Source organism: Desmodus rotundus, chromosome 5 (assembly GCF_022682495.2).
Source record: "Desmodus rotundus isolate HL8 chromosome 5, HLdesRot8A.1, whole genome shotgun sequence".
NCBI lineage: Eukaryota > Metazoa > Chordata > Mammalia > Chiroptera > Phyllostomidae > Desmodus > Desmodus rotundus.
The window spans coordinates 66323095-66349449 of NC_071391.1; the positions used below are offsets into that span (position 1 = coordinate 66323095).

Consider the following 26355-nt stretch of genomic DNA (forward strand, 5'->3'; position numbering starts at 1 on the left):
AACCTCAATCTTTTACTCGGAAAACTGAAACCCATCCACCTAAATGCCATGCTGCTTCAGCTGCCACCGTTCAACGACCTGCACGGAGTCAGCAACGGCTAGGATTCCGAATAACTAAGATTTTTATTTAAAAACCATACGACGTCCAACTGTGTCAAGTTGGGCAACTAAGCCTGGCTTTCGAGCTTCCCACACTCTGGAAGGCATATTGTCTCCAACTCTCCTAATGGTACAAATAAAGGGACGTTTCATACAAATGTTACACGCAGTTTAGGCCAGGCTTTCATTAGACAGCATGTAGCCCGCCCATGATTAAGTCACCATTCAATTCAAAAACTTAAAGTGTATGTGGTTTTTCACTTCTTCTTGCCTGGTATTTTTGGCTTACTTCAAAACTTAATATTACTTCCTCAACTAATAAAATTTGAAGGTGCTGTAATGTTCATTTACTATAGCTCATACATTCTAAATGTTAAATTTTAAGAAAGACCCCTACACAGTTTTAGAGTTATTAAAATATATTTTGACCCCATGACACTCTTTATATCGTGCACCTGACTGATACTGAACAATGGCATCTTTCGGATCATCTGACATTGTTGAGTAAGAATCGCCGCTGATCTCAGGGAGCTAGTAACCGAGCCAAACAGCACACGGTGCACGTCCTCAACTGCCGTCTCCTGTCTCCGAATGCCACCGAAACCTGGCGCCGTGAAAAGCCTGTTTCGGGAATATTTGATCTCAGAGTATGAAATAAGAAATTAATTCTCTCTAGCTTAGCTTCTCATTCTTGGGCATCTAAATGGCTTGAAGCCACGCCCTGGCTGGTGTGGCTCAGTGGACTGAGCACCAGACTGCGAAACAGAGCTTCATCAGTTGGGATTCCCAGTCAGAGCACAGGCCTGGGTTGCAGGCCAGCTCCCCAGTAGGGGGCGTGCAAGAGGCAACCACCTGTTGAAGTTTCTCTCCCTCTCTTTCTACTTCCCTTCCCCTCTGTCTAAAAATAAATAAATAAAATCTTTAAAATAAATAAATAAGTGGCCTGAAGCCCTCATGCCACCTAGTCCCCTTGGGCTGGTTTCTGGCAGAGGCAGAAGCTCCAAGCTTAAAACATGAGCCAAAGGGAGCTGTGTGCTTATGTAAGCCACTTGAGGCCCCTAGAAATGCCAAAGCAGTGGTGTCGTAGACGACATTTTAACAAGGGCTCTCCGGATAATGAACGCGACGCTGTGCTTCTGTATTTTCAGGATGAAGATTCATGAGAGGAGATATACAACTGAGAACTGAAACTGTATAGATTGTTTGCTCCATATGCTCCCTAATCATAAGTTTTTAAGCGTAAAAAGTTCTCTATAACCCAAGATTCCCAATTCAGTTCCAGTGTTACACAGTGTAGGGAGCCAGACATTGTGAGTCAAGGGCGGTGACGTTTGTGATAAATGAAGCACAGTTTGTACACTACTTGCCACAGGTATGTGGTGGGTGTGGGGCTAAGCACTGCCTTCAGCTGATTAATTAGTAACTCATGTTACATCAGAATAGTGAAGGGAATACCTAGACATCTCATGAGAATTCCTAGAAATCATCCCTATTGAGTGACTAACATCTATTACTATAGCAACATTATATTGGATAGTTATATTGGATATCAGATTTGTTTAACATCTGAATTGTTAGATCTTTTCAATGAAATGGAATGGTATATTTTTCTAATCACAGGCCCTCAAACCAAGAGAGTAAAGAAGTACTGACCAAATAAAAGTCCCTGGGGTTTTAGCTTCACTGAGTAGTAAACCTAACATCTAGTCGGCATTCTACAACCTGGAAATGGTAGTTTCTCAAGGGCTTGAGAGATTTGCTTCCTAAATACCTTGACTGTTGTCCTGCAAACAAATCTTTGTTCTATGAGCCTGCACTGTGTGGAGAAATAGTTTGCTTAAGCAAGGGTAAGGTTTAACCATGTATCAGTTTCCAACTGTGGTAAATGCTAAAACAGTTAAGTACAAACTAATGAGCTTTTTGAAAAATAACCAAAGTAGTTCATTTTATCAAACTTTCCCACATAAGGTTCATTTAATCAACCACAATGTACGTATTAACTTCCCTATCCATCCAGTTTCTACATCACTCTGTCTACAAAGATCTCACTTGCTATCATCCAAACACTTTAATAAGTAAGAACCAGAGTGAATTTGGAATGACAGTCTACTCCACTGTAGAGAAGAGTGAGAAACAATTTTTGCAGAATTAAAGACACTGAAGATGGTACCTTCTCTAAACGCAATCAATTAGATCCAAAGAGAGTTTGTCAATTGGTCAAACCACTTAATTTAGAATCATCTCCGGACTACTCAAAGGCAGTGCAAGATGAATGATAATAATATACCCACTAGATAAAGAGCACTAAAATAAGTGAGAATTTACTCAAAATGAAATGCTTTTCCCTCAAGTTAAGAAGAAATTGGTACCTAAATTATCTAAATATAACCTCACTCCCTCAGTCCCTTTGGGTCTTCAAATGTCGATCAGTCAGGCCTTCCCAGAGCACCATTCAAAACCGTGGCAGCCCCTACAGGACACACACACACACACACACACACACACACACGCTCTCTCACACACAACCTCCCGCATGCATTCTTCTCAGTAGCACATAGGATCGTCTAACCCTATGACATATTCATTAACCTGTCTCTGCCAATTGGAATGTAGTTTCATGAAAACACAAATGTCTGCCTACTTTCTTCACTGTTCAAACGGATCTGGACCTGGTACATAGAAGCCACTTAGTTCTGCACAAACAGATGAGTGAGCTTCGAGGTGTGCAGTAAGGTCCCCTAGTAGTGGCCTTCTTAAAACGGGATCTGTGCATCCTACACAGGCATCACAGCTCTCAGCCCAGCACTCGCTTTCTTATTACTATTTCTATATGAAAACAAGAACATATTATAGAATATTATGTTATGGAATAAATTTTAAAATAACTCAAAGGAAGTTTTGGCTGGCATTAGGCAGAGTGGAGCTCTACAGTAAGCAGTCACTTGGGGGAAGAGGGAGAGGTGTTAGGATGGGATGTGTTTCCTCTGCTCTGCTTTAGGGGTGATTTCGTGGGGATGTATGGGAAGTAATATGCCGGAATCAAAACATCATCAACAGAAACAATCCCATTTTTTAATACACCTGAAAAGGAAGGTTTCCCAGTCATGCATTTAAGCAATAAGAAGCTAACCTGAATCGAGTAAACGAAGGCTAGAGTTTTCAGTTTATTTCCTATAAATATGGAACAGAATTCAGCGAGGGACAAGGAGCTAGTGAGAAATCCAATAATGGCTGGACCCAAAAGTTCCTCAAAATACCCGTTTCTTCCTCAGATGGAATGAAACCATCCTCAATACACTGCACTTTTATAAAGTCATACAGTTATTAGCACTTGTTATGTGAAAGATCTTTTACCTACCTCTTTCTTTCCCTAGTAAAGATCTTAAAAATGTCTGATTACTAGCTCAGCCTAGTGCTCAGCATTTCCATTCCAAATTGCGGAATAGTTCTGTCACGCTCTTCCACAAGCTATCAGGGCCCTTGTTTACAATGACTGGCAAAAACATATTTATACATGTGATTAAGTGCTCCAGGAATCTGATCAACTCAGTGTGAAAGATTTTTTTGCAAGTCTCCCAAATTAACCAGTTTAAATTTTATTTATACTCATTTTATCATGTGGTTACAAGTAGTTCTAAGAGGAATTAATTCAAAAAGTGAAAGATTTACAGTTGAAATGCTCAGCTAACATAGACATTAAAAAATATGTATACTTTGAATTGTTCTGCACAACTGGACAGAAAGTCAGGAGCGATGGGTTGTAGTGCCAGTTCTGCAGCGTTAATTTAGTGCCTGACTCTACACGTCAAGTTACTAGGTGACGACTTCTTTGGGCCATAGCAGGTGGTGGACCACGGGTGATAGCTATGGTCCTTGCAAAAAGGCCATCGCCAGCACGCTGCCTGGCATGTAACAAGTGCTAAATAATTTGACAGAGAAAGCTTTCTAACTAATAAGATCTGTTGCTTCAAAGTATAAAACACTTTTCTTCCTAAGGAAGCTCAAAGCACTTCAGATATATTACCATCACCCACCACAAATTACACACCTGAAACCTCCGCTATTCAGAAGACTGAAAAGTAAAACCCTCAGAATCTCAAATTCACTCACAGCTCCTGCACTGTGTTCCTGCAGGACAACCAACTGGGAGCCGTGGGCACTGAATGAGTGCGGCCACTTTGGTGCTTGGGTTAGCTTGCTTTCAATGTTCCAAAGGAAATGAAAGGAAACAATGATTCTAGTTGCACAGTGATAATCAGTTAACATTATAACACAAAGGCCTACCTATTTGTAATACAAGAAACGAGATCTTCTCCCACATCCAGGTGTAAGGAGCCTGGTGGGGAATAAACATCTTAACTTGCCTGAAATAGGATCAGCCCAGTGACAGTATTCGATCCACAGGGAGAGCGGCAGAAGACGGTTAGAAGCGTGAGTAGGAGCTTAGGGAAAGAACAGGGGAGATAACTAGCCACAGCTCCCTTCAGAACAGTTGTTCTTCACTTTCTGTTTCCTGAAGAAATCACTAAGATTTCCTCTGAAGTATTTTTTTTTCATCCACGAAGCTAAAATAGACAGATTGCATCTCGGGTTACAGCAGCCGCCTTATGGATCTCCCTCTAAGCCTGAGCTTGCCAGAATTAGTCCAGATGCAAAGGAATGCTTGCTCTCAATTTGGGTAAGGACAAAACAACAATTTTCAGATTAAAGTAAGTACTTCTCATACAAAGTTATTTTCGCCAAAATTAATCACTGCTTTTACAGTGGAACATGGTGGGAAAAAGTGTCTTTCACACAGAGAAATCGCCTTTCCAGTCAATGTTTCAGTTAACATGGGACCCCCAACACTTCCATTTAGGCTAGTTACTCGTACGCCACAGTTGTGGTTCCACTGCCTGAGCCGGGACAGGGAGGCCAGGCCTTCGAGGTTCCTCAGTCTAGACTAGCACCTGCGGAGAGAATTCAAGGGATGTGTCCAGGTCAGTTATGTGGTGGACCTGCCAAAACAAGAAACAGTCCACAGTGGAATTTCCTTCATCCCATACTCCTCTGGTCACAAGCACTTAACCTTCATGCCTGCGGCTTTTAAGAAGGGACCACATTTCACTAATTATAAGAATAAGGTTCCTCTACATCCGCATGACCATTTTGTAACTGCCAATCTGTATTTCTTAACCCCTTCCCCTTTTTCACCCAGTGCCCCAACCCCTCTCCCTCTGGCAACCATAGAAAAGACAGTCAATGATTGTAATAACAATATATGGTGCCAGGTGGATACTGGAAGTATCTGGGGAAATACTTCCTGGAGCCTATTTGTCTAACTACTAAGCTGTACACCTGAAACTGATACAAAATAATGTTGAGTGTAAACTGTAATTCAAAAAAATTAAAAATAAATAAAATTAAACAAAAAGTTAAAAAAGAATAGATTCCACACTGGCTCGGTTGATTGCAGTGTCATGCCATACACCAAAAGGTTAGGAGTTCAATTCCCGGTCAGGGCACATACCTAAGTTGCGGGTTTGATCCTCGGTCAGGGTACATATGGGAAGCAACCAATCAATGTTTCTCCCTCACATCAATGTTATTTCTCTCCCTCTCCCTCTCCCCATCTCTCATCTCCCTTCCTCTCTCTCTAAAATCAATAAACATATTTTTTAAAAAGAACAGTTTCCTTCTTTACTTCTCTCATAACACATCCCTGCAAAGTGGCCTTGCAGTCAGTCAAATAAATCTTACTGCTTTTCTACACAAGCCCATGGGACTGGAATGAGGCTGTCAGCTTCTACCTCCTTAGGATGGGAAACTAAGAACCACCACAAGTGCCCCCCTTTACTCTAGGGGTGTGTGTGTGTGTGTGTGTGTGTTTTAATAATCCAGTAATTAAAGCTTCCCCAAACTTGTGTCAAACTACAGCAGGGGCAGGATCGTCCCTGGAGCAGCCCATCCTGACAATGGAACACAGGAAGAGGCAGAAGGGGCAGCTCCTGGGAGCAGTGTATCTACCATTCCACAGGAAACTGTGCCTTGTAGGCAGTTTTCCTCCTTGTCAACCATTCTCTTCCCCCTAGAACCTATGGCTCAGGACAATGTTCCCCACATGAACAGAATTATTATCAAGTAGCAAAGAAGAGATGGGTTTAAATTCTAGTTCCATGACTGACTGAGTAGCATTTTGTTACCTTGAGCATATCACTTAATTTCTTTTTCAAAGTTTCAATTTTCTACATACAAAGAATGCTACTGTTTACTTTACAGTGTTGGGAAGACCAGAGAAATTCAGAGCACTAGTGTGTATTAAATAAATATGTTTCTACCCCCGACACCAGTTTCAAAGGAAAATACTGGATGCAACATATAAAAATGAGGGTAGGGGAAAACGGATGGTGACCAGCAACTTTTAAAAAATGTATATTCAGCCCTGACTGGTGTGGCTCAGTAGATTGAGTGCCAGCCTGTAAACCAAAGGGTCACCGGTTTGATTCCCAGTCAGGGCATATGCCTGGGTTGTAGGCCAGGTCCCCAGTGGGGGGGTGTGCAAAAAGCAACCACACACTGATATTTCTCTCCCTCCTTTCCTCTCTCTAAAAATAAATAAAATCTTAAAAAAATTATATTCAAGATAGAGGTCATGGAACAAGGGAAACTAAAGTATGTTTTACAATTTTAGATTTCACTATCACAGGAAAAGTTCCAAAATCATACAAAAAGAATGAACGCACATATGTACTAGCCTTAGATAGTTCAAAATTAGAAGGAAAAAAAATCAACTTTTAGTTTTCAGGATGACACCAAGTAACTGAATCTTAAAAAAAAAAATTCTATATACATGCAACACATCACACACAAAATCTTTTCGTACATACTCACTGCTCTGCATTAAAGCCTTTACCACAAGTGATTTAAAAAATCTGCAGCTGGACTAGAGGTCAGCTGCACTCAGCAGTTTTGTGTGTGTTGGGGGTGGGGGGGTGTCAGGAATGAATGTGGTTATCAAGGCATTTCTAAGCAGGGAACCCTTGGAACAACATTAGAGGGAGGGTCATGGGAAAAGAAGTTTTGCTCACCCTACTTCCTGGCGGCATTTTCAGTACATAAGCCATAAGCTACTCATGTTTACAAAATGGAACAAGAAAGAAGGGGCTTATTAGATGAGGGGGGAACATATACTCAGATTACACACTGCTTACACGTTTTAAATCTGTTTTTAAACTCTAGCAATAGTTTAAAAGACTTGGACAGTATAGTTCACTGCGCAAAATATTTAATCCTTACTGCTCTTATAAATTGAATTTAGTTAATTTTTATTAAAGCCCATCAGACAAATGACACTTAATTAACAAAGAAAACAACACAATATATCTACTTTATCCTTCTCAGGATAAGATACGCAATTTGAAGTTATTTTTCTGTCGTAAAAAAGTATTTCTCAGGACTCCAAACTTTATTTATTTTTAGAGAGAGGGGACAGGAGGGAGAGAAACAACAGTGGGAGAGAGAACATCAATCGGTTGCCTCCTGCGTGCCCTGAAGGGACGGAGCTCAAGCCCCAGGCATGCAACCCGACTGGGAACCTTGTGCTTCGTGGGATCAGCGCCAACCAACTGAGCCACAACTGGTCAGAGCCAGGATTCCAAACTTTCAAATCTACAATTCGTCATGTTAAAACAAGATTGTTTAAGAACTAGATGAATGTGTCCTGGACTCGACATAACATCCGAGAGCATTTTAGTTACCAAAGGTCAATAGTTCCTCATTTTTAAACTGCTTTGCTAAAATTCACAGACTAAAGATAACCAGTTAACAAATCTGAAATTATACAAGCATACAAGCTACCTTTCTTTTAAAAAGAGGACTCTAAGACAATTCAATTCAAGGGAGTAAACAAGTCATTGCCATTTTTATTTTGTGTTTCCTTGTCTTAATCCTGCCATTCTAGAAAATTATAAACACTTTCAAAAAGATCTCAAACTATGTCTGGGCTGAACCAACAGCTTTTTCTTAAGTTCTCAGGTACATAGTTCCTTTATAACTGCAGATTTACCCGATGAAAGTGGTGTCCTGATCGCCTCTATGCTTACAAAATTCAACAGTCAGACAAAAGTTGTAGAACTGACCTTAGCAGCATTGAATGCAACAGGCAGGTTTTGTTTTGTTTTTTTAAATCCCTGCATCTTCTTAAACAAAAGAAAAACAAAATGTTCAAACTTGAAATAAACAGATTTCCACATGTTCATTTTAAAAAACATATTTCTACTCTTTACTTATTTTTTGTGCTAGAAGTCAGCAGTAGTATATCTGCAACATTTTTTATCACTTTATATAGGGATTATATTGTTTACCAGCTTCACATGTATTCCTCTCACTTATAAAAATCATAACCTCTCCTTATAAGAAAAAAGGTAAAACACCAACACACAATATTCTGATTGAACTGCAAAATGAGGGGGGGAAATGTACACCCATGAGAATTGTTGAGTTGCAGTTGTTTTAAGTCTTTAGGCTAATGTCAGATCCTTCATGTGGATATTCTTGTGAAGCTCAAACAAAGGTGGCGCTTAGCTGACGGATTCAGACTTAAGCATTTACCTCATTAATCACAGCTCTGTGAGCGTTTGAACAGACTGCATCTCTGAAATATCAGCATCTAGACTTTCCTGGCTATTTCAATGAATTTCAGTTCCTTCCACATTTGAATGACAAATCTACATTAAAGAAACGTCCCTCTCTATCCATCCCCAATTACTAATACTCAAGATAAAGAACATGTATAAATTAGTACCTCTGAAGCATTATAATAATTAGAACCAAATCAATATTTGACATTATAAGCTACAGGCATCTGCAATATATCTACAACTATTTCTCTATTTACTTAAGAAAAATAATTTCTTACATTGAATATTCTCCCAGCTCCAGCACTCCTCATCAAAATACCCTAAAACATATCAGGTACAAAAAAACAGAGTCTTCTTTTGACATCCAGCAACTGCCTGCTATGTGTAGAACATTACAAGGGATTCTAGTATTTCTTTCTTTTTTGTATTTTAAATTTTTATTGTATTTTTTCCATTACCATTTAGTGCCCTCATATCCCTTCCCCTCAGCAATCACCACATAGTTGTCCATGTCCATGAGTCCTTTTCCCTTTTTGCTCCATCCTCCCATCCCCTAACTTTCCCCCAACTAGCTGTCAGCCTGCTCTCCATCTATGAATTTGTCCCCATTTTCCTTGTTAGTTCAGTTTGTTCATTAGATTCTACATATGAGTGAAATCATATGGTATTTGTTTCTCTTTCTCTAGAGGTTGCTATGTGGTGAGAAAGAAATGGCCACATGAGTGTCTTCTGAGGAAGCCGGAAGAGAAGGGGCCTCACCGTGGGCAACACCGGGAAGTACTGCGAGAAATCCAGACAGCAGTGCCCACTACTGTGGTGCTGGAGGGTGGGCCCCTTTTAAATCCTCTCCCAGCAGGTTAGTCAGTTTAAGTCTGTTACTGTTTAAAATACCACTAAAAAGTGTTTCAATAAAGATTCATTTTTCTGCTGTGAGTTTTATAGAGTACAGTTAATTCATTCAACAAATAATTAAGCATCTACTCAGGGCGGTCATGGGGCCAGTGCAGAACTCGGTGCTGAGAGTAAATGGCAAGCAAGGCCAAGAGGGGCCAAGACGTCTAGGCGCAGGGGAGCAGGCCAACTAGGACAACTGTCAGCGCTGACTGACAAGACACCAATATGATCACCAATAAGAAAACAAAGGGAAACACAAAAGTTGTAAGGGCAAGCTAGGGTTAGAATTAAAATGATCCATGAAATGCATATAGTAGTAACAAAAATTATAGCAATAATAATAAGAAGAAGACATAATCCCTGGTCAGACTCTGTGCTAATACTATCTTCTTCTGTCTCCACACCAACCCTACAATCCTCCACCATAATCCCCTTCATTCCCTAGATGTGGAAACCGACCCAGAGCAAGATTAAAGGACTTTCCTCACATGTGTGCATCTGGAGCAGGGGAGACATGATTACATAACCAGGAGGCTATTATCATGTGTAATAAAGTTAAAAATTCATTAATATCAAAAATTAGTGTATATTCAAACTTCTCCAGTTACCTTTAAAATTTGTTTTCTGCTTGTTTACAAATACGGATCCTAGCAAAATCTACTGATTGCATTTACTTACATCTCTTAAATCTCCTAAGTCCTTTTTATCATAGAATATTTCCCTGTTCCTTTATTTCTTCTTTCCTCAAGCCACTGACTCATTGACTACACCAGTTCGGTTGTTCTGCTGGGTGCCCCAATTTCTGGATTTAACGGAGTGCTTCCTTCAAGGTGTTGTGGAACTTGTTCCTCTATCCCTGGTGTTTCCTTAAGTCAGAAAGTCCAGTGTAAAGGCTTGAAGAAAGGTAGAGAGGAAACCAGAATAAATGTGTTTTTCCCATCTCCTTTTTCTTTGTTTTTTTCTTTTTCTTTTTTTAATTTTTTTCTTTTTTTATTGTACTTTTTTCCATTACCATTTATCTCCCTTACACCTCCCTGCAATCACCACATCGTGGTCCATGTCCATGAGTCCTGTTTCTTTTTTGCTCAATCCCACCACCCCATAACCAATCCCCTGCAAGAGCTGTCAGCCTGCTCTCTATGAGCCTGTCTCTATTTTGCTTATTAGTTCAGTTTATTCATTAGATTCCACATATGAGTGAAATCATGGTATTTGTCTTTCTCTGACTGGCTTATTTCACTTAGCATAATGTTCTCCAGGTCTATCTATACTGTCAGAAAGGGTAAAATTTTCTTATTTTTTATGGCTGAGTAGTATTCCATTGTGTAAAAGTCCCATAGTTGTTTTATCAGTGCACCTACTGTTGAGGATGCTTATGTTCTTTTAAATTAGTGTTTTGAGTTTCTTCAGGTAAATTCTTAGAAGTGGAATCGCTGAGTCATAAGGCAGTTCCATTTTTAAGTTTTTGTGGTAATCCCATACTGATTTCCATAGTGGCTGCACCAATATGCATTCCTACCAACAGTACAAAAGGGTTCCCCTTTCTCCACATCCTCGCCAACACTTGTTGTTTGTTGATTTACTGATGATAGCCACTCTGACTTGTGTCAGGTGATATCCCATTTTGGTTTTAATTTCATTTGGTTTTAATCTCATTTCTCCAATGATTGGTGGAGACAGTAGCCTTAAAGGACACACTAGATCAAATGGATTTTAACTGACGTGTCCAGAGCATTTCACCCCAAAGCAGCAGAATATACATTTTCAAGTTCACATAGAACATTTTCTAGGATATGCCATGTGTTAGGACACAAAACAAGTCTCAGTAATGAAGACTGAAATCATATCAAGCATCTTTTCTGATCACAATGTATGAAACTAGAAATCAGTCAAAAAACAGAACCTGAAAAATACACAAAGATATGGAAGCTAAATAGCACATTATTAAAAAATGAATGGGTCAACAACGAGATCAAGAAAGAAATCAAAAGATACCTAGAAACTAATGACACTGAAAACACTACAACCCCAAGTCTGTGGGAAAAGGGAAAGCAACCCTAAGAGGGAAATTCATAGCATTACGGACCTGTCTCAAGAAACAAGAAAAAGCTCAAACAGTCAATCTAACTTTTCACTGAAAGGAACTTGAGAAAGAACAACAAACAAAGCCCAAAGTAGAAGGAAGGAAATAATAAAGATCCAAGCAGAAATAAGCTAAATAGAGTCTAAAAAACAATACAAAAATCAATGAATCCAAGAACTCGTTTTTTGAAAAGATAAACAAGGTTGACAAACCTTTAACCAGACTCATCAAGAATAAAAGAGAGCCAGCCCAAATAATTAAAATCAGAAATGAAGGAAAAGAAATAAGAACTGACACACAAAAAAATACAAAGGGTTGATTGTAAGAAAACACTATGAACAACTAACTATATGCCAACAAATTGTACAACGTGGGTGAAATGGATAAATTTCTAGAATCATACAATCTTCCAAAACTAAATCAGGAAGAATCAGAGAATCTGAATAGACAGATCAAAAGCTCCCAACAAACAAAAGCACTGGACTAGATGGCTTCACAGGGGAATTCTACCAAACATTCCGAGAAGAACTAACACCTCTCCTCCTCAAACCATTTCAGAAAATTCAAGACGAGGGAAGACTCCCAAGCTCATTTTGTGAGGCCAGCATTATCCCAATTCCACAACCTTTTTTCTATTAACAGAAAATTGTTTACACATGCCAAACTGACATAACATTTTGCATTGAAAAAAGACAAATTTCTTAGCTTATAACAATAGAACATCAAGACCCTTTTAGAGAAATTAATCTGTACTCTCAAAATCAAAGTGTTTAGTATCATCTATTTCCTACAAAAAATGTGTTATTAGTTTTGGGTTTTTGGTTTTTTTTTTTTAATCAACTGAGAGACAGAAGAAACAGAAAACCACATACACACAGATACCTTTCTGGGCTGCAAGCTGTCTCTATAATCCAGTCCCAGCTTATCGCATTTGATAAGACGTAGCCACTCCGTGATCTGTCTCCCTGGCATTCTCTGGATACCCAGAGCCCCACGATTTCTCAACCCAGGTCTATTCCAGAAAGGCGGCTCAGGGGGATTTCCACCAAGTTTGCCCTCTCACCAGAGCTACCGTCACGTGACAACTGGGAAGCCCCTGGCATGGATCCACGGGAAGAAATTATGAGATTGTGGAAAATGGAGAAGTAGAAGAACAAGAAAAAGCTCACAAACCTTCGCAGATCTCCACAAAATGGTGAGAGCTCTCTATACCTATTCCTTTCTCAAGCCCACTGAGGCTTCTATTTCAAAAAGCCAAACTGTGGGTGGATGGCAGCATGTCGCCTCCCACTGCCCCACTCCACATGGTTCCCAGTAGAAACAGTAGGGCCACGACCTCTTAGAAAAACACCACAGGTCTGAAAACTAACCTCTCCTTCCTACTGTTTCTCTGTACTTTTTTGATTTCTGAGCACTGTATGTATGCCTTTTCCACATTACCTACGTAAGCAAAGACAGCTTACCTAACAGCACATATTTCAAACACGTGGTATAAGTAAAAATTTTCATATCACTAACCTTTACCAATTCCTGAATGAAAAGCCCCTGTATGACTGGAATTTATGAGGATCACTCCACAAATGAGCAATAAAAGAGAAAATAATGTAGAATGACTTTGCTATTAGACATTGTTGGCATTTCCTCTTCCAGAGTTTAGCAAGCCTCTTAAGAAAGAAGCCACAGACAAAAAGGGGGATTCCACTCCCAAGAGAAAATGAAGGAGAAGGGGCAGAAATTCCATTGACCTGGCATTGGCTTAGCATTAAGTCCAAACATACCAAATGAAAGGCATCATACAAAATATGTACCAGAGAAAATCAGAGCGAGGTGGGAAACGAGAGATTTGTTTTGCAGGTCTACCTCTTCAACTCACAGTGAAGATAAAGAGCCCGAAGGGGCAGGAGGAAAGTTTCCCATCCAGTGGGCTTTTTAAAAAAGCCATTTCACTTAGCATAATGCTCTCCAGTTCCATCCATGCCATTGCAAAGGGTATAAGCTCCTTCTTTCTCTCTGCTGCGTAGAATTCCATTGTGTAAAATTAGGCGGTGAGGGACAAATACCATATGATCTCACCTTTAACTGGAACATAATCAACAAAATAAAAAAGCAAACAAAATATAACCAGAGACATTGAAGTTAAGAACATTGTAACAATAGCAACAGGAGAGTAGGGAGGGGATAGTGGGGAGAGGGGTCTATAGGAGCTACTATAAAGGACACAAGGACAAAATCAAGGGGGAGGGTAGAGGTGGGGGAGGGAGGTGGGACTGGCTGGGGTGGGGTGGAGGGAAGGGGAGAAAATGCAGACAATTGTAACTGAATAAAAATAAATAAATAAAATTTTTTAAAAAGCCATTTCATTTTCTTGAAAATGCAGACAACTATAATTGAACAACAATAAAATAAGTTAAAAAAAGAAAAAGCCATTTCACACTGTTCTTAATATGCATTTGCATTCCAATTCTGCATCCTTCATCACTGGGAGACAACTACCTCTTTATCTTTACACTTGCGAACACAGTATGTCAAAGAAAAGGCTCTGTCTTTGGTTTGAGAGCATACTTAGAAACCTGCAAATATTAGAAATCTGAAAACTTCCGTCTATTCTCCAAAACTGTCTTTCTGTAATGTGAAAGCCATTCATTAGTAGACATGAAAGTCACATTGTTTGGATGCTATTTTTTTCCCCAACACGTTGATATTCTGAAGCCATCAGGTATAAGCCTTTTCATAATTCAAAAGTGTCTTATCTATATATAAGTACTTTAGGAGAAATGCTGAAAATCTTGAAGAGCTTTCCTTTAGTATAAGATGTGTCAAGTATAATGGATTCAACATCCACTACACTTCCCACAGCTTTAAGCTACTTGGTATAGATATACATGCAGGCTCTGAGTACTTACATTAAAAACAAAGTAATTAAGAAGTCGGCACGATGGACAGATTCTTTTGAAGGACCCAAGGCCCCGGAGTTTAAGGTGCTCTTCTGGTGCTGGGGACAGATGACGGTGGAATTTTAACTCTAAAGGTACTTTTATCAGAATGATTGTTTAAAGGCTTTCATATTTTATTTTGATACTCTAAAGTTGCAGAGGTTTTCAATTATCTGCCCTGAGCCCTATTTATTCCCAGTAAGTTCTGATATTTGCATGTGTGTTACGTGCAACACTGAAGAAGGTAACCTTTTTCAGAAATACAAGTCTCGTTGTGACAGAAACACCTTGTGTGTGAGAAAAAAACAAAAGTAACTAAAAGATATATCCATGTTTCACAGAACCACCAAAAATGCAAAATCAAACTACCCTTTTATACTACAAGGCATTTGCTGTCCTCACCATGCTCTCTTATATGGACCGAGTGTTTCTCAAACTTGAAATGTGCCTTTGAATCACCTGCAGGATCTCGTTAAATGCAGGTTCTGCCTGCTGCAGATCCCGATGCACTCAAAACATTAAGTGGAATCTGCCAGGTGAAACAGATGCTGCCAGGTGACACCATGCTGTACGATCTTCCTTTCTCTGAGGAATTTTGGGCCAACCACTTTGTGAACACTTCTTTCAATACATACCACCAGGACAGAAGAATAGAGGGCAAGAATTACAGCAGAAGTCTATTTTGCCCACTGATCCAATTTTACCCATATATCTAAGAATTTATTGAATCAATGAAACATTTTAGTACATCATTTTATGTCTATACTATTAGGAAATTATCTTCTTTAAGCAAGCTACATACTATTTGGTAAATATCTTTCTTAAATTTAAGCTTTCTTGTTTAGAGTATAACAAAATTCATAGGCTACTCCAATCATGATCAAAATTCTCACAAAATGGAACAGAGCTCTAACCTTAGAGCTTTGGGAGGACCAGGCTGACCCACACTGGGGACTCGGCATCTTCAGATCGAGAGGAACTCTCCTGAGAATCCAATGCTGGGGAGCCTAATCTGCACCTGGACCTGATTTAAGGATGAAGTCTGAAACTGCTGGTGCCATAGTGAACTGAGACTTTGCAGGTCTTGGGGAGGGTATGGTGTACTTTTCGTATGGGAACGATGTGAACTGTTGTGGCCAGAGGGAAGACTCTGTTCCATGGTGTTAGCCGAAGACCGTCACTGTAGTACTTCTCATCTTTCATACTCTTATCTAGTGTGACCTTGCCATTCTCCATCAAGAGGTCTGATGGATCTGGGCAGGCATGTGGCTCTCCTGACCAAAGCAGAGGGCAGAAGTGCTGTCATGTGACCTTATGAGGCTGGGTCACAAACAGTGATGGCAGCTTTCACCTCACTTCCACCTGGTGCCCTGGCCCATCCTGCAGGAAATTCAGCTACCACACCCAGGCTGGGAGGACACACCAGCCACATAGGGAGGCCATGTATACGGGCTCCTGCCAACTGCTCTGGACCCTAGCCATCCGAGGTGCCCTTGCTGCGGCCATGGGCACTGTGCAGAGACAAGCCAAGTTCACTGCACCGTTCATGTCCAAATTCCTAAGCTACTGGATCCATGAACCTAATAAAATAGTTGTATTTTATACACTAAGCTTTGGGGTAGTAACTAGAACAACTGGATAACTTAAAAACCACATTATAAGACTCATTAGACCTTTTGGTGTTTGGTTAAAGTGGCTTCATAGTGAGTAAAGTAAGAGTTTAAGTAGAAAAGCTTATGATATACATTTTAGCTGCCCAATGGCTTATGTATTCATTTATTTGCTTTTAGGATACGAAGTCATGTGGCTATATATGATTTCTAGATAGCTGATGTGTGACTGCACATTACTTTGTACTGGTTTATTTGTAAACTTTACATTTAATTTGTATTTTGTTCTACTTGATTGAAAACTCAATAAATATAATAATTCTTTCCAAAAATACTGAACAGGTAATAATATTTACTATTGCTTTGCAAAATAGACCTCATGGAGGACTAATGCTAGACTCTTAAGATGAACCCTGCAGGCCCCACTAATTTCCCATGAGTTTGTAGTTACTGAAATTGGCTTCTGAAAATTTTAAAAACTGAGAATTGAGGTATCATCTTATAATTTCATAGTCCTCATGCATTATCCCATTAAATAAATCTTCACCTAATACAGCTAATATTTAAGAGAACAGCCATATGCTTGTGAACAGGGCAAACAACTCAGGGACTGGATGTGTTTCAAAAATAAGCGCTGCCTTGATCGATCGTGTGTGAGACCAAGAGGGAGAGGCGGGCGGGCAGAGCAAGAGGACAGAGAGAGAAACTATATCCGCATTTTTATGGCCTTCAAACGGATTCAAGCCCACTACTTTAAAACCAGAAAATGTAGCTCTGTGTTTTCCCTTTTACTTCCTCCATGTCTCAACAGAAAGGAAAAACAAAAAGAGGAAAGAAAAAGGAAAGGCAGCAAAATAAAGCACTCCAAGTTGCATTAAATCCTTTGGGGTGATGACAAAGAGCAAAGTTCATTCAAAGGAAAGACAATCCCCAAATCTTGGCTTTTGCTGGTATAATTTATTTATTTACTATAAGGCACAGGTGGCAAACACAAGGCCCTTGGGCTGAATCCAGCCCGGCACCTTGTTTCTAACTGGCAGCAGCGTGCTGAGCTCTCGATTAACTGTGAAGGAGTAGTTATATTTATACAGTTCTAATATTACATTCGGCCCTTTGAAGGCAATTGCGAGGCAGATGTGGCCCCCAGTGACAATGAGTTTGACACCCCTGCTATAAGGATTTTTTTTGGAAGCCCTCATGTACATCTAATTCGTGTAAAGTTCATTTTATTCATTTATTTTTATTGAATTTATGGGGGTGACATTGGTTAATAAAATTATATAGGCTTCAGGTGTATGATTCTGTAACACATCATCTGTATATTGCATTGTGTGTTCACCGCTCCAAGTCAAGCCTCCCTCCATCACCATTTATCCCCTTTTACCCTCTTCTAGCTCCACCCCCTTGCCCTCTGGTAGTCACCGTACTGGTGTCTGTGTCTGAGGGGTTTTTTGTTTATTTTATTTGTTATTTTGTTTGTTTGTTTTTTCTTGCTCCTTTGTCAAATACTAATTGACCATAAAGGTGTGGGTTTATTTCTGGGCTCTCTGTTCCGTTCCATTGTTCTATTTTAAACATAGAGTGGAATTTGATCTCTTAAGGATTTTTGTTCTTAATCTGAGTCTACAGGATCCCACTCAGCAATCCTTCATAATCCAAGTATGTACTTAGAATTCAGATTTACAAGTTGTTTTCCCCCTGTATTAACTCTAGTGCTGTACACACTTAACAAATCTTTGATGAGTGAATAAATTTTTTAAGCTGGTATTTATCGAGTACTTACTATGGTGCTAATAAGCACTCTGCCAGGGGATTTATAAGAATGCTTACATAATCTTCATGAAAACCCTAGGAGTTAAGAACTTTTACTCCATCTCACAGATCAGGAAACTGAGGCTTAGAAGTATGAAATAACTTGCCATAAATCACCCAGCTAGTGAGTCTGTAACTAAATCTGAATCCAGCAGCTAATCTATAGAATCAAAACTCTTAACCACTCTTTCTACATTTATTTGTGTAAACGGAATGCGTGTTAAGTTGGTCCGAAGGCTGTGGGTTATTGTCAAGCTGAATGCATGTTAAATCCCAGACTTTACATGCCTAAGTGTTACATTGGATTTGTGGTGATTTGGTTTAAATACTTTATCAGAGTAATGTGAAGTGTTTGAGTAAATTAATCTGACTCAATGTTTTGGGGTTGGCTAATTAACCTAAGTGTCCTACATGAATCAACATCTTGATGTTAATTAGGATGTTAAGTATCAAGATTTCAGGAATCACTATGTAGTATCAAAATTATTAGAGATTTTTCCATTGGTAATATTGCTGCTTAAGCTAAGTGTTTGATTGGCGGAGGAGCGACAGTTCCGAGTCCTCAAATGAGTAGGGCATCAACATTCCCTATGCTGGAGGCCCAGCTCTCCACCTTTAGGGGCTCTCGGCCTGTCTCCCCTTTAGAGGTTTTGGGTGTTTGAGCTGATCACAGTGGTGTTCAAGGACATCCTAGTAACTGCTTTAGAGAAGACTCTCATCCAAGAAGTCTGTCACTATGACTGAGGACATAGGGAAGGAATTCTCCCAGCCAAATATGGCTGTTTGTGCCTACTTATGATTAAAGGCCCATATTTTTGGCTAAATTTGGTCTCGCAGGGGTGCCCAATCAGCAGCCCATGGGCTGCATGCAGCTCAGGATACCTATGAATGCGGCCCAACGCAAAATCATGAATTTATTTAAAACACTATGAGAAGTTTTTGTGATTACGTGTCACTATGTACTTAATGTGTGGCCCAAGACAACTCTTCTTCTTCCAGTGTGGCCCAGAGATGCCAAAAGGTTGGACATCCCTGGTCTAAGGCAAAGCACCTCCTGGTATGAGTGTACAGGGGTGGAGACTGTGGACGCCACCTGCTTCTAACTAGTATAAGCTATTCAACTCTCCTTCTTTCAACGTTAACTGAGCACTGCCCTATCTACTGGGATTCAGCAGTAAACAAGAGGTAACACCCCCACCCACACGGACCTTACCTTTCAGTGGAAAAAAGACAGTGAAATAAAAAGCAGAGTGTATTAGATGGTGGTAAGTGCTGTGGGGAGCGTGAGGGGCAGAGAGGACAAGTTGTCCAACTTTCTGTAAGCTGGTGAAGGAAAGTCTTTCTGAGAAAGCGACTTTTGACCAGTGATCTGATAGAAGTATATACAATATCCACTGAATAGAAACCAGACATTCTCATAACTGCTCATTGAATCAGGCAGCCGACTACACGGAGATTCTTTTCCTCCCAGCAGTGCATTTAGAGAGGCAGCAACAGCCAGCCCGCTGTACTCAGAGGCCCACACAGAGACTCCCACCCATCCCTATACCCAGGGCCCCCAGAGTGGCCCGCAAAAGCCAGTCTAACCAAGTTCAAGAACCCATTTCTCAGAAACAGTACCTTTCCATTTGACAGGAGCTGGATATCCAGCAAAATGAAAAGATCTACCCAGCTATTTAGAATCACTAGGGTAAAATTCTTTGCAGTGTGGACTTCAAACCTTTAAAAGACCACAAAGATGGAAATCTAGGTTATACTGTAAGTCTCCAAAGCCTCACTCATTATTTTAAAGATAAAAAAAATGTTATTGTATTGACAGATGAAAAAACATTGAAAGACTGCGCAAAATTATACAGCAAAGAGAGAGAGAGAGACAGGAGAGAAAAAACAAACTATTATTTAAGCAACCCGCTTCAAGGGAAAAATGCAATTCAAACTTTCCAAATTATTTGACATGGCCTACATCATCCTCAGCTCGAGGCTTAATCAAAGACACATGCCGCCCTGACAGTCCTTGACAGCGGAGGAACTCAAGCTTTGATGTTCCTATTCGGTGTTTCTCACTGAAAAGCTCACTGTGAGAAGGGGGCACTGGCTTTCCAGCTGTAATTACCAGAGTTTGCTGTGTATAGTGCAGACTTTTTTGTCCAGACTTTTTGGGGAAAAATAAGGATGCATATCATACGTGGGTACAATGATTACATACTGTGGGTATAACAGTCCTGTGTATAATGCACATAAAAACGTGGGTGCACGTACACACGGCAAAATAAATGCAAGCCTCGACTCCAGTCCTTGGTCAGAGGCTGTCTCCGCACTCACCCACCCACCCAGACCCGCAAGGCTGAACTGCCCTGCATACCCTGGGGTGAAATGCAGGACAGCTGATTTTCTTCTAGAGAACTCAGCTGCTGATGCTGACCAGAGAGCAAAACGCTGAACTGGAAGAGAGGAGACCCATGACTGTGATGGGGGGTCAAGCTCCTCCTCCCACTGTGTCCTTGACAAAGGACATCATGGCACCCAGGTGGAAAACGTAGGTACACATCCACAGTGCAACACCCCTTCCCCAGGGAGAAACTACCGCCGTGCATATTTGGTCAGATTAATCTGATCTGAAATCAAATGACACACTCACTAATCAGGGACTTTATAGTCTGTATAAGCCCTGCGTCTTGATGTTTCACAAATGTTAATGATTCAAAAATATAATTTTCATAAAAGTAAGAGCTACCTCCACTTTTGTATAATGAGAGGAGGGGGAAAATAAACCTCAATAAAATGCCAATTGAAACAAACTGGCATTTACTCTGGAAAATATCTCTACCTGTGGATGATCAATCAATAAAACACGAAAACTGTACTTTTTTTCTGCAGTATGAGAGGTCGGTCCAAGGCAAGGGAGTTGACTCTGAACAAAACACAAACGAAAGAATAAGCAATGGGATGGAGGGACTGTAGTGGGCTCCGAAGTCAGGTCCCAGAGCCCCCAGTAACGTGCTTCCTTTGCTGCCTGTCAGTGTCAGTGTCACATGGTGCTTGCACCAGGCATGCAGAGGGACACTTCACACACTCAGTAGGCCCTGCTTTGGATTACATGAATACAAGGAACTCATTTCCGAAGTGCTTTTAAAATTACTATTGTGAAAGTTAACTTTGTTTATCTATAAAATTCAGGCACACAGATACTTCATTTCCTATCACTGACCAATACACTAACACGAAGCATAGCAGGATAGCTTCTTAGGCTGGAAATGTAAACTCTTCAGTCTAATCCTTCCTCTTACTACATGAGCATCCGGCATATTCTCTAAAACCAGTCAAAATGCTAGACAGGGGCACCATCTCCTCTACTGCTAGTAGCCATGATTGCCTTATCCTTTCATTTTCTGCCTTTGAATCACAGGTTTCCTTTTGCCACATGAAATCTACATATGTTAATGAATAAAAAATAATTACTGACATTATTAAATGCCAAGACTCAGGGTTTGTACCAACTCAGTAAGCTTGTCATGTCACCTAAAAGTTACCAGACATCCTTTTGTCGTAGGCAGTTAAGACAGCCATGAGCAGCGCAGGACGACAGGCCAGGCACAGAAGGTCACCAGGGCGGAAAGCCCCGAGTGTCTAGCAATGAGCTGAACTGGGAATACAAGGACCTCGCCCCCCAGAGTGACCTTTCCTTCTCTAGCATACTGCTGGTCATGCAGTTTGGACCCTCTGACTTTTCCTCCCCAAGGATAACATCAAGACCTCAGTAGTATTTCAAGTCCAGGATCAGGCAGGCAGCAAAATCAGACAAGCAAAGCCTGTGTGACCTCCAGACCAGCTGCAATGACTAATGACCTTGGTGCCGACCAATCAGTGGAGACCATGATTCTCAAATGACACACCTGGAAAACAGATGAATATTCTATTGAGATTATCCCCTGAGACCTACCTTAAGATTCCTGCCTGCAAGAGAGACAGAAAACCCTCAGGACTAAGGACCTGGCACATGCTCTCCCTCCTGGGACCATGTCCTTACCTTTCCCTTCTCCCTCTTCTTCCCCCACAGCCATGCACCTCCTAAACTCTAAGGGTCCCCATGAGACTTGCAACCAGGGGAACAGCAGGCAGTGGGAGCCTGCCCCAGGCTAACCCCCTGAACCTGTCTCCAAGGCCCCCTTTTCTCTGACTTTCTGGTGAGCTAAGGAAAGACAGACAAATAATCTGTAGCACATTCTTACAATGGAATATTATTCAGCAATAAGAAGAAATGAGCTATCAAGCTACAGACACACACACACACACACACACACACAAGGAAAAACCTTAAATGCATATTGGTAAGTGAAAGAAGCCAATCTAAAAAGACTATATAGATAACATTCTGGAAAAGGCAAAACTATAGAGGCAAGGAAAAGATCAGTGATTGCCAGAATTTTGGGAGAAAAGGAGAGAGGTTATTAGATGATACATAGGATATATTTAGGGCTGTGAAACTATTCTGCCTGACACTATAATGGTGGATAAATGACATTATGAATTTGAAAAACCCTTAGGACCATACAACATAAAGAGTGAAGTCTAATACAAAACTATGGACTTTAGATGAAAATAATTCCAATATTGTGTACTCATCCTAACAAATACAACACACTGGGGAAGGTGGGATAATATGGGAGCTCTGTACTTTATACTCAATTTTTAAAAAATAGCTTTTAAACAATCTGAGTAGAACCTGAATGATAAATATATGGTGGTTGATTATATCCTCTCTCTTTTTGAGTAAATTTGAAAAGTTAATTTAAAAAATTACTAAAAATTCTTAATAAAATAAAATAGATGACTATTCATATTTATATTTTAAATTGTTAAAAGCAATATGTGCTCAATGAATATTAGAAGTCAACATTAGGCTTTTCAAAAAATAATGCTACTTCAAATAATATAGTCAAATAAAATTAATACAAACATCCTCATTTTAAGTTCTTTTGTTTTTCTATTTGTTTTTAGAAAAATTCAAGATCAATAATCTAGGCATGATTTTACTTTTATAAATCTGGGACTTCCAGTCAAGATGGAGGCGTAGGAAAACATGCTTTACCCCCTCGCACAGCTACCACAAAAATTACAACTAGACTATAAAACAAGTATCACCTAGATTCATCAGAAAATCAAGCTGTATGGAAGTCTGACAACCAAGGATTTGAAGAAGCCACATTCATTGAGACAGGGTGTGGGACAGAGACTCAAAGAGAGGCGAGGAGTGGCCGAAGTGGTATGGAGAGACACAGTGGTGCAGAACAGGCAGTCAGTCCCACATCCACATGTAGTGGGTAAAAATCAGGAGGGATAGCTGGGGAGTGAGCAATCCCAGCCCCACCCCAGACCACCCAGCCCGGAGTTCCAGCACCAGGAATAAAAGTCCCTGTGACTTCTGGCTGTAAAAACCAGTGGGGGTTGGGGTGGGGGAAGGAACTGGGATTCTCAGGAACTCTTCATAAAGGGCCTGCAAGGGACTTAAAACTTACACAGATTCACTCCCCCTGGGCTTCAGCACCAGGGCAACAACTGGAAGGGCATCGATGGTATATGGGGAGAAAATGAAGTGATTGGCAACAGGGTAAGTAAGTGCCAGGAGACAGAATCCTCCCAGGCAAAACTCCAGAGGCCAGGCAACAGCATTGTCTCCTCTCGGAGCCCTCCCCGACACAGAGCCACACAGCAGTGACTCGGGTTGCCCCTGGCAATTACCTAAGGCTTTGCCCCATTCAACCTAACAGAAACTCTGCTCTGTAAGAGACAGTCCCGAACAAGTTGCACCCAAAGAGGACCACACCAAGACACATCATAATTAAAATGCCAAAGGTTAAAGGTAAAGAATCTTAAAAGCAGCAAGAGAAAAGCAGAGTTACCTACAAAGGAGTTCCCATAAGACTGTCAGCTGATTTGTCAAAAGATACTTTGCAGGCTAGAAGAGGCTGGCAAGAAGTATTCAAAGTGATAAAAAGCAAGGACCTACAACCTAGATTACTCTATTCAGCAAAACTATCATTTAGAATGGAAGGGCAAATAAAGTGCTTTCCAGACAAGGTAAAACTAAAGGAGTTCACCATCACCAAGTTCTCAGTATATGAAATGTTAAAGGGAACTATATCAGAAAAAGTTCAAAACTATGAACATTAAAATGGCAACAAATGTACACCTGTCAGCAACTGAATCTAAAAAACAAACTAAGCAAACAAGCAGAACAGGAACAGAATCATAGATATGGAGATCATAGGGTTATCAGCTGGGAGGAGGAAGGGGAAGAAAGGGGGGGAAAGGTGCAGGGAGGAAGAAGCACAAATTGGTAGTCACAAAATAGACAGGAGGATGTTAAGAACAGTACAGGAAATGGAGAAGCCAAAGGACTTATATGCATGAACCATGGACATGAACTGAGGGAGGGAATGCTGGAAGGAATGGGCATACCAGGCAGAGGGGGCAAAGGAGGAAAAATTGGGAGAACTGTAATAGAATAATCAGTAAAATATATTTTTAAGAAAGAAGATAATCAAAGCTTTGGACGGTTGTTTACAGAGGGCCTGCTTTGTGCCAGGCACTGGAAGCTATGCAGAGAACAAACGAAACGCAAAGTCTCTGCCGTCTTGGAACTGACATTCTTGTGGGAGAAACGGATAACGAACAAGAAATCCACAAAAAAAATCTGGAATTTTCATCTTGGGTTTTTTTCCCCCATGAGGACAAAGCTAGTTGTATTATTATTATTATTATTATTATTATTATTATTAAAAACTATTACTACATTACCAATACTAAAACATCAGAGAAAGATGGGGAAAACACAAAAATCAATAAATTCCCACCATCAGAAGAGTCATTTGTATGAATTATCTTCCAATACTTTCGTAACATTATTAATAATCGTCACACAGAAACAATTTAAACACGGAATTCCTTAAGGCCAACCTAAACTTCCATTCATTTTAGGTCTTAAGCAAAATAATCGATTTAATTTTGCACACCATCTAGTTTCTGAGCCCTCAGTAAGAAGCTGGTGAACTGAATTAAGAGGTGATTTATTGGGATTTCCCAGTATCACATACCGCAGGTCATTTTACCACACGGACAGCAGCCACAGTGCATCCTCTGGTGTGGGTCCCAGCACCACCAGCTTCCCAGTTTAGGAAAACCTTGCTGTGGAGCCCACCACAACCACAGCCCAGAGGCCACCTGCCCCAAGTAAGACAGATGAGGAACAACAATCTTGCTCCAAAAGAACAATGGTTCCAAGACTATAAATGTTGACTACAGCTCCAAGCCGACTGGGCATGGTGACTCAGCCAACAGCAGGAAATGCACCAGCCAAATTCATTGCCAAGAGGCAAGGCTGCAGGTGAAACTAGAGGCTGGAATAGTGCCTGGGATACTGAAGTAATAAATAGCTTTGCTGATATGCTTTCTCTGCTTCTGTCTCTCTCTTCAAACACCTGTCTCTGTGAATTGGAGAGATGGCTACATTTTCCTTCTTTGTAAAAAGACTTAGGATGTGCAAAATCTGAATGACAGGCAGAAATGGTATGGCCAAGAGAATCCCTGGCTGCCAGTTTCACCATCTGTTACCCTGACGTGCACATACATACACTAAGAATGAAAGGAGAAAGGAGAAGAGAGTCGGAGGCAGAGTGGGTGAGTGCCCTGAGTGTGCACCAGAACCCACAGGCCATGGCTCTGTCTGCAGCACAGCTCTGACCTCCAGCCTGCTGCAGAGTGCAGGCAGACACTGGAGCTAATGCTATTGTGCTGTTATGCCTCCCAGAGAAGCCCAGCTGCACTCTTCTGTGGCTTGATGACCACTTAAGTTCTTCTGAGTCCATCTGTTTGTTTGCCTAGACTTCTACTCATTGCCAAGGAGACCGATGTTAAATAATTATCATGGCCGTAAGCTCCAACTGAGCTCAAAGCGGATACAGCCTGCAGTCAGAGACTCAGTCCGCAATGAAATCCATACCTGACTAACATGGAACTAACATTGGACATTGAATTGTTTTCTGGTAGTAATCAATATAGCCAGTACTTCAGCAAAAAGAAAACAACATTGAGTGGGAGACAGAGAATTGGTTTGGGAAGCAAGAAATCTGAATTCATTTAGCTGTGCTCTGACATTTTTGAAATTTATCTAGCACCAAGTACTTATTCTTAGTTTTTTGATTTGTCCAACGGCCTTTCCAATACCTTTTCCAGTAATACCGGTTTTCTGTGAAATATACACATGTAGTCCTCTTGCTCTACTAAGGAAATGCATTCAATAAGTCACA

General features: G+C 40.6%; 1 protein-coding gene across 3 annotated transcripts in view; it reads right to left on the bottom strand.

Moving 5' to 3' along the window:
• The window catches only part of ARHGAP42 (Rho GTPase activating protein 42), a 245838-nt gene that overhangs the window by 196137 nt on the left and 23346 nt on the right, over nt 1–26355 (bottom strand). Inside the window, exon 1 of one of the 3 annotated variants that reach the window (XM_045183572.2) lies at nt 12577–12689. The exons of the other annotated variants lie outside the window; for them this stretch is intronic. The gene's annotated coding sequence lies outside the window, so the exon portion shown is untranslated. Of the gene's footprint in view, nt 1–12576; nt 12690–26355 lie in introns of those variants that run through there. 3 annotated transcript variants of the gene reach the window in all.